This window comes from Ochlerotatus camptorhynchus, unplaced genomic scaffold, assembly GCF_037179485.1.
Source record: "Ochlerotatus camptorhynchus isolate MF236.1 unplaced genomic scaffold, CSIRO-AGI_Acam_v1.1 ptg000442l, whole genome shotgun sequence".
Taxonomy (NCBI): domain Eukaryota; kingdom Metazoa; phylum Arthropoda; class Insecta; order Diptera; family Culicidae; genus Ochlerotatus; species Ochlerotatus camptorhynchus.
Window position 1 is genome coordinate 25214 of NW_027040928.1, and position 9654 is coordinate 34867.

The 9654-nt window shown below is 36.7% G+C and overlaps 1 non-coding gene across 1 annotated transcript; it reads right to left on the reverse strand.

Moving 5' to 3' along the window:
• Nucleotides 1-7090: 7090 nt before the first annotated feature.
• TRNAP-AGG (transfer RNA proline (anticodon AGG)) lies at nucleotides 7091-7162 on the reverse strand. Its single transcript has one exon. It is a non-coding gene; the product is annotated as a tRNA-Pro (tRNA).
• Between the last annotated feature and the right edge of the window lie 2492 nt (nucleotides 7163-9654).

The window sequence follows — 9654 nt, forward strand, 5'->3', positions numbered from 1 at the left end:
GGAAGCTTGTTTGGAATTTCTGGGAAACAGCAAAAAAAGGCATGCTTAATATAAGCTTTCACTATAGATAGCCCACACCGACTGTGTTAGAAAACTATTCCCGAGCAAATGGCTATGTATAGAACTTTCAATAATTTAAAAGAAAATTACATAAATCTGATGAAATTTTTTTGGAGAGGTTGGAAAGTGCTTCCAGAGAAATCAGAAAAAAAAAACTTCTGGAGAAAGTTGAAAGAATCTTCCAGAGTAAGATAACCATCCAGGAACAGTCAGAAGAAGAACTTTCAATTGAAACTTAGATCAACTTCCAGAGGAAGTCAGCAGACACTTCCGGGGCAAGTCAGCAGATCATCTGGAGGAACTCTGAAGAAGCTTCCAGAAGAAATAGTAAGAATGGTCCAGTGTCAGTCAGAAGAAACTTTCAGAGCAAGTCTGGAAGAAACTGCCTGATGAAACTACACGAAGAACCCAGAAGCACTTCTGGGGAAAATCGGAACAAACTACCAGGAGAAGTGGCAGGAATCTTCCGGTTGAAGTCAGAAGAAACTTCCAGAAAAGTCAATAGAACCTTCAAGAGGAAGTCGTAAAAATCATCCTAATAAATCTGGATCAAGATACCGCAGAAAGATGGAAGAAGGTTGCGGAGAATATTCCTAGAAAAATACAATAACATTCCTGGAGTTAATAACAAAACACTTTCAGGGGCTACAGAATAAAATTCAGGATAAGTTGGAAGAATCTTCCGGAGTTAGTTGAGAAAAAATCCAGAGGATGTCTGAAGAATCTTTCAGAGGTAATCAGAACAAACTTTCGGGGGTAGTTAGAAGAAACTCCTGCAGGAAAGCAGAAGAAATTGCGCAAAGTTGGAATATAAATTTCTCCAAAAATTCCGGAAGAACATTCTGAAGTGAATTCAAAAAAATCTACCGAACTAAATTAAAATATAAAAATTACCTACATTGGTAAATTTATTTAATTATTTATGGATATTAAACTACACAGAAGTTCATAATTAATTGTACCATAGTATAAAACGAAAAGTAATCCATAACAAAATTCGCTCATATTGATTCACATTCTTTATACCGTAAGTGGTGACATAGCATACACACTTAGACATAACTACAGAGTTAGAAAAATTTATGTGAATTTAAATGCTCTGAAATTGACATATACGAGCATCAATTTTGACATAAAATTGAGTCATAATAGACGCGAAATTCAGCCCAATGAAACGTACTTTCGATTTTTTCAGTCTCGGAGCATTTAATTTTACATGGCATGTTTGTTTACGCCTCATCCTTTATGTCAAAGATGGATTCCGTCACATGTAAGATTAGGTATTTCTAAGTGTGTAACTTTACACGTGACGGAATCCATCTTTGACATAAGGATCAGACGTAAACAAATATTTCTTGTAAAATTAAGTGCTCCGTGGCTGAAAACTTCGCTACTCGACGAAAAGTACGCTTGATTGAGTTGAATTGCGCGTCTATTGTGATTCCATTTTATGTCAAAATTGGCACTCGTAGGTATATGTCAGTCTCAGAGCACCTTTTTTTACATGATTTTTTCTAAGTTTGTAGCATAGATCGAGTTGCTCAAATGGGTAGGTGGTACGAGCACCAATCTGTTGTTAAGATGAAGACACACCTAGGAGCTCCATTCAGTACTGTTAGGTAGTAATCATTACCTCTTAGGTAAAAGATGTGTTTTCTTCCTACAGACTAGAACAGTCCTGGTCACGTCATTGAAACTGTTGGGGATGGGAAAGGAATGTTAGTCCAACATTTACTTAAGAGAGATGAAGAGAACTCTACGACCCCTCATAACTTTCACGGGAAGGGTCAGATCAAATCTGGTAGTGGATAAAATTCCAGTGGAGGGGAGGGCAATCTTACACACCAAATTTTGATGTCCAGCAAAATCATGTTTTACTGGAAACACTAGTTTACAGCATTTTTGAACTCGGTAAGGTGATGATCATTTCCAATGCAAAATCCTACGCTGAATTCAATGCCGTGGTCAGAAAAAATTAAATTTTTGAGATATACAAAAAATTTGAGTTTTTGAATTTTGGACAAAAGTACGATTACTAAAATGTCAATATCTTTGGAACTAGTGCACCAATTTTAAATCTTTTTTTATGAAAATGAAGCTAAATACATTTGATATCGTTCATTAGAATATTATGTTTTAATTGAAAATTTAATTTTGAAATCATTTAAAAATTTACAGCATTTTTTTTAATTTTTCCTGCGAATTTTCCATAAAAATCTTGTTTTAATCAACATTTTTAATAAGTTAAAAAGATTCAAAAAATGATTCCATAATTTATTCTTAAAGTCCATTCGAAACCGGAGAAAATGAGCCTTTAATGGATGAAATCGGTTGGAAATTGTCGAAGTTATGAGCATTTTTGTAAAACACTTAAAAATGTTGCTGAAATACAACAGCTTTAGAGTTCCTTTTCTAGGTGTCGTTGTAAGCATCCAAATCGCATGTAAAGTTTTTATGGGAGATTCTTTTCTCTACATATCAATTTGATTAAGGCATATCAGGATTTAAAACCGAGTTGATACAAAAGAAATTTATTTAGGTTTTATTAAAAATGATTGAGAATCGAATGACTTTGTCTTCGATGTTTTGAACTTGTTTCTCGAATCAGAAACCAACAATAGTCACCCATCATTGCTTCATCCCAAAACCCTTGATAACGACGTTCCATCATCTTCATTTGTTGGTGAAAACGTTTGCCGTGCTCATCACTCTCGTCACCAAGATTTTCCGGGAAAAAATCCATATGAGAATGTAGGAAATGTATCTTCAAAGACATATTCACACCTGTGTTCAGTGAAATAAAAGGATTTGAAATTAATTATATGTAACAAACACAATATTTTTGATTTATACCTATTTTCTCATACTTTTTGAGCAATTCTTCGACGGCTTCCTCATAATCTGGGCTTCTGAAATTTCCTAAAAAGGTTGTGACAACACGCTGGAACGATTTCCACGCTTCTTCCTCATCTGGTGTCAAAACTGTATTGAATGCGGAATCATTGAGCAGTTTTTTGATCTGTGGGCCAACAAATACACCTTCCTTTATCTTTGCGTCAGATTAATTTGGAAATACTGATTTCAAGTACTGGAATGCCGGCCCTTCTTTTTGCAACGCTTTGACGAAATTTTTGAATAGCCCAAGTTTTATATGTAGTGGTGGAAGTATTATGCGTGCTTTTACCACAAGAGGATCATTTCTAACGTTGTCTTTACCAATTGTGAAATTATCCCGTTTTGGCCAATCTTTTCGGACGTAGTGTTCCTTACGAGCTCGACTGTCCCATTTACACAAAAAACACATATATTTTGTGTATCCCTGTTGCAATCCAGTCAACATGGCAACCACTTTAAGATCGGAACAAATTTTCCAATTGTGTTGATTGTAATTTATCAAATTGAGCAATAGAGCCATTGATTCATACGTTTCCTTCATATTAACGGCATGAGCTAATGGAATAGAAGGTTTCTCATTCCCTTGATGCAGTAAAACGGCTTTCAAGCTCAACTTGCTGCTATCGATGAATAAACGCCATTCAGCAGGATCATATGGCTCACCAAACTCTTCAAACAAGCCGTTTACGTTATGGCAAAAACATGCCTTGTCCTTTGTAGAATAATATTTGTCAAATTTCTTGTGACGATTCCTGTGACAAGAAATTTTGACCTCCTTGCTCAGCATGTTGTGTTCTTTCAAGCGTGATGCCAGCAATTCGGATTTCTCCTTCGATAAGTCGAGATCTCGCACCAAATCATTAAATTCGGATTGTGTAAACAGTTTTGGGTTTCTTTCCAATTCCACCTCGAAGTCTTCCTCGCATTCCTCCTTGAATTCTTCCTCACTTTTTGTAACGGTCGATTCAACAGAGAGCGCTCGTTTCCGCTTTGGATAAACAGGATACGGGACCGAACTTGACTGTGGAACAGGTTTTGTCATAGAAGCCACTTGTGGATACTCAACTGTTTTGTGACGTCGTTGTTGCTTAACTTTTGTCAAGCAGAAATAACAATCCATATGGTGGGCATGTCAAAGGACAAATAGCGACTGACAGATAACAAATAAGTGAGTTAGTAAGTAAGACATTAACACTTATCAAAAATAGATGAAGTAAGATAATGTCGATCAGGAAAGAACAAAGCACTACCATGTTGGTTGCGTTAGGTTCTCGCCGAGCGGTCTCACAAACACTAGCGTAAATTATATTGTTGAAAATATCCCATTTAATTTTGCGTGACAGCTGGTAGTGTTAGTGAAATGCACCGTATGCGTACACGTCCGCAGAAAGGCTTACTGGAAGTGGTGCATGAACCTAGGAGTGGGACAACGGCTAATCTTGGAACATTCAATTTCCATGATTTTACAAAAAATTTCATAATTTCGACAATTTCCAACCGATTTCATCCATTAAAGGCTCATTTTCTCCAGTTTTTAATGCACTTTAAGAATAAATTATAAAATGATTTTTTGAGTCTTTTTAACCCATTAAAAATGTTGATTAAAACAAGATTTTTATGGAAAATTCGCAGGAAAAATAATAAAAAATGCTGTAAATTTTTAAATGACTTCAAAATTAAATTTTTAATCAAGACATAATATTCAAGTGGACGATAGAAAATTTATTTTGCTTCATTTTCATAAAAAAAGATTTAAAATTGGTGCACTAGTTTCAAAGATATTGACATTTTAGTAATCGTACTTTTGTCCAAAATTCAAAAAATCAAAATTTTTGTATATCTCAAAAATGGCTCTACTTTATTTTTTCTGACCACGGCATTGAATTCAGCGTAGGATTTTGCATTAGAAACGTTGGTCAACCACTAAAGTTCACACTTTTTATGTTGTTTTGTAAACTAGTGAAATCAGTAATCTGAAAACTTTTGCTGGATGTTCCAGTAAATTGTATCAAATTGGTTGGTAAATGACTGGTTTGCGGTTTTGAATATTTTACAGTCTTAGAAGCGTTCGGCTGGCAAATTATCATTGGGATGACGTAAATTTTGCTGGAATCGTGGAGTAAGTATTCTATACTTTGTCGACGTACTTGAAAAGCTCATTTATTTTCATTTTTATAGTCCTCTCACCTAAAAACTCACCCAGGGACGCCCATGAAAAGTTCCTCAACAAGAGTTTATTTACTCCTTTGACTCAAAATTGTAGTCGATTTGATGTAATCGGTGCATATGTAATAAAATGTGTTTTTTAAACTATTAAAACATATGTATACATAATCTAAAATTGCTATCCTTCCAGCAAAATGATTCAATTTCCGTGTTGCTGAAAAAAAACAGTAAACATTGCGGATTTAACAGTTAAGTGCTGTCAAATAGGCACTGGATCAATTTGCTGGTTGTTCAGCAAAAACACTTTGCTGGATGGATTGCTGAACTTTCAGCTCGGCAACATTCAGTAAGATTTTGCTGGTTTTTAGCGATAAAAAATTGGTGTGTATAGAGCGGTACCAGAATTCCTTGGCTGATGAGAGTGAGTGAAAAATAATTTGGGGAAAGTGGATCGTATTGCAGCAAAGTTTTGTCACCATAGCCCTCCGGCAGACTATGATCTGTTGGGTGCAATACTGCAGTAGCGTTTCTCTGATCAGGCATTCCAGAACCCGAGCAAAGCTGGAGATCAAATTGAAATCAAAATTTGCTGTTATGATTTAACTTATTTTGAATACTCCAGTTGATCTCATTTTGGTTGACTTAACGGTTAACACAGCAAAAATGAGAGCAAAATTTTACACTGTTGAATCAAACGGAAAACTAATCTTGCTTTCAATGAAATCAGTTTGATTACTGATTTTGCATTCATGATGTTTAACTGAATACGGGCGTGGCGTAAATGGTTAGTATCCATGCTTCTCACGCTGAAAGAGTTGAGCTCAAATCTCACCACGGGCAAGTCATGAATGACCTAAAATGTGTTAAACAAAACAAATAAACAATAATCATTAGTTCAACGACAGATGAACTTAAATTAAATTTTAAACAAGACGTTAACAGCAAAACTTCAAGTTAAGTTGCTTTCATTTAAAAAGTTTTGACTGCATAATGAAAGCACAATATGATATCAGACTTATGTCGCGACAGTTGAAATCAAAATGAGTTTTCATTATGATAGGAACTGCAAACTTTAATATCAATTTGCTTTCATTTTGTTAACCGACTTTGCTCGGGAAGCGATGTGCGCGAGAAGCTGCCATGTGATCCTCACTCGACGGTACTAACATCGGATCTCACCTACACACTTAGAAATACTTAATCTTACACGTGACGGAATCCATCTTTGACATAAAGGAAGAGACGTAAACAAAGATGTCATGTAAAATTAAGTGTTCCGAGACTGAAAGTTCGAAAGTACGTTTGATTTAGCTGAATTTCGTGTCTAATATGACTTAACTTTATGTCAAAATTGACGCTCGTATATGTCAGTTTCAGAGCACCTAAGTTTACATCATTTTTTCTAAGTGTGTAGTGTCAGAAAGCACCTCTTCAAATTATATTCTTGTTCATCTTAGCAAACGGTCTCATCAGCCCTATGGCAAGGTTTCGATCTTTCTCAGGGTCAACCGTTTAATATCGCCATTGGATGAAATCTGGTACCAGTCTCGGGTGTGCTCCTATTTGATAGCTGGGCCCCGGCAGCAGGGTTGGGATCCCACTGTCTGGCAGGAACTTTTTGTTCACTTCGTTGTAACGGAACCGGAGTAGGTCGAAGGCATTTACTACACTGAAGGTGGTGTTAATGTCATCCAAAACCGGTCTGGTATGCCACCTCCTTGATGGCCAGCACGATGTGCTTCTTTTCCACTTCCGATAGTTCCAGGTTATGGCCCTGTACGTGGCTAGCGATATTGTGCAGCCATCGTTTGTGGTTTCTTTATCTAGGGGACGATGTTCTGCAGGGAAAGGTATTCAACCGGAACTGTTTCTTCTTCTTCTTCTTCTTCATTCCTTTATTTAACATGGTGTTACAGGTTGTGATTCCTAGTGGCATGAAAGCCGTCTCGTCTCAAAAAAAAAACTTCGTGGGCTCGTCCGGGATTTGAACCCGGGACCTCTCGCACCCTAAGCGAAAATCATACCCCTAGACCAACGAACCCGTTGAAAATGCTTCTTTGAGCCAACCTCATGTCTCGATCAACAATTCAATTATTGATTGAAATTTCGTGCAAACAAAGTATTCAAACTGTCAGATCAGATACCTACCGTTGTGGACTCATTTTTATAATTTTTTTTTTGATATTTTTTTATTCAATATTCCATCGATCATGCAACATAATTCTAGAGGATAATTAAATATTATTTTATCATAAAGGTTGACTCATTTATATCTGGACGCAAAACAACAGATGTATCTCGGAACCATCTTAAAGAAATAAAAATATTAAGTACTTAAAATGATGGTCATTTATTGCACTTTAATGGAAAAATAGCAAAAGAACTATTCCCATTTGGTTTTGATGAAATCTCGATCTTTTCTTCGAATACAACTCATCATATTTTGGATATTCTGTTGGCTAACCGGTGCGGGCGTTTTGTTCCATCATCTCTTCATCTCTGTCGCATCCCGAGTCACCTTTCCACTCTTCTACACGGTAAGAAAAAAGTACCCAACGGACAGTTCACGTTTACCTACTTTTGACTAGTTTGTCTCCGTTTCTCTTTCTAACGTTATCAAAAACGGAGGAGCAAAACCACCCAACAAGGGTAGTAAAGTGCGGGAACCCAATGTTGAGTATAATCATATTTACCTACTTTTGGGTACAACTTACTTACTTTTGGAAAGAAAGCTAGTGGAAAATTCCATACAAATTGCACACAAGTAAATGAAAACTACTTTGACCCGCTTTACCTACTGTTGGGTTCCTGCACTATAGTGCCGAGACCGAGATGAGGGAAAGAACTTAATTTTGGGTACTTTTTTTTTACCGTGTACAACTTCTGTTTGACAATTGCCCAATATTTCTCAATTGGGTGGAACTGAGGGCAGTTGGGTGGATTGATGCCCTTTTTGAAGAAATCTACCCTGTTGTCTCGATACCACTGTATAACTTCTCCGCTGTAGTGGCAGCATGCCAATAAGGTCAAACTTTACAGGTCCATTGTGAGCCATAATGTACGGAAGAATACGTTTTTTTCAGGCTCTGCTGCTAGTACATTTTGAAATCCATAGTCTTGTTTTTGTCCGCAGGCGGCAAATACCTTTCCAGATCATAAGCTTTCTTCAAATTTATCGACAAAAACGAATTTGAACTTGCTAGGGACATCATCTTGACCAGTGGCTTTATAGAACTTTTGTCCGGGAAGCTCCCTACAATCCATCTTCGCGTACGTTTCGTCGTCCATGAGGATGCATCCTTCATACTTTGTAAGAACCTCATTGTACAACTTCTGGGCACGTCTTTTGACCACTAGATGCTGCTTCAGTGTCCTGTTTGGTTGCTTACTGGCCCGAAAAGATCGATCGCTGACGAATTCTTCTGACGGTGCTTTGGCTGGCATTGAATGTTGTAACAATCCCTTTTGTTGCGCCCGCTCAGCCCACAAGTGACTCTAACCACACTCTGGGTCGGCTTTTTTGTAGGCAATTTCTTGGCGATAACATAATCAAACAGCCCTGGGTTTGCCCTAACCGATCCTGGGATCGATAGTATGCCGCTCACGAAAACGTTTGAGAACACTGCACACAGTCGATTTAGCCAATTTCAATGACTTCGTGATTTTCCAAGCGGGTGTCCAAAATTAATAATATAAAATATCTCGAGTTCCCAACCAGATAGAAAGATACTGTTTTTGGCATAGTTGTTCAGGAGGTCAAGGCTTTTTCATAGGTGGACAGTAAGTTGTTTAGGAGATCAAAGCTTTTTGACTGGTGAACAGTAAATAGTTCAGAATATTTTCGGTATGCGGCGCTAGTGTGCATGTAAAATATTTGTATATTCTATAGCTTAAGTTCAGGAAGTAACTGTCATCGTCAAAGTTGTACATGCGGCAAAGTTCTTCCGGATGGTGAACATGCAAATGTGTTTTGTTCAAAGCTCTCTCATTTTACGTCCAAGTTTTGATCTCTTTAAGTCATTTGAATGGTATCAATGGTATAGCCATAAGGGCAGGGTTGCTTCCACTCACTTGCTATACAAAAATATGTTTCGAAATTATGCAATCATTAGATGATTTAATGATGTGTTGTACTTGTAAGTAACAAGAAGAGTGAGTGCTCACGAGTCGTAAAATCACTGATTGTGACCCTCTGAAAGCAATATTGACAGATTTTATGTGTCAAGTACTAATTATCATTATATCATCTCATGATTTCATTATTTCGAAAAACATTTTTTATAGCAGTGAGTGGAAGTAACCCTGCATAAGGGTTCTACTACTACTTTTAATTTCTTTTTTTTTCAAGTCAATTCTGAGAAAATCAATTATGATTCTTCAGAGTAAATTTTGAAAAATAGTGTAACTTTAGCTGAAACTTTTGGTATAAAAAATTTGAAAATGATATTGAGTAATTTGCCTTTTCGTATTGCCATTCAAAATCTTTCAAATGTTCTAAAAAGAACGAAAATTTAAGTGTCCTTAAACTTATGA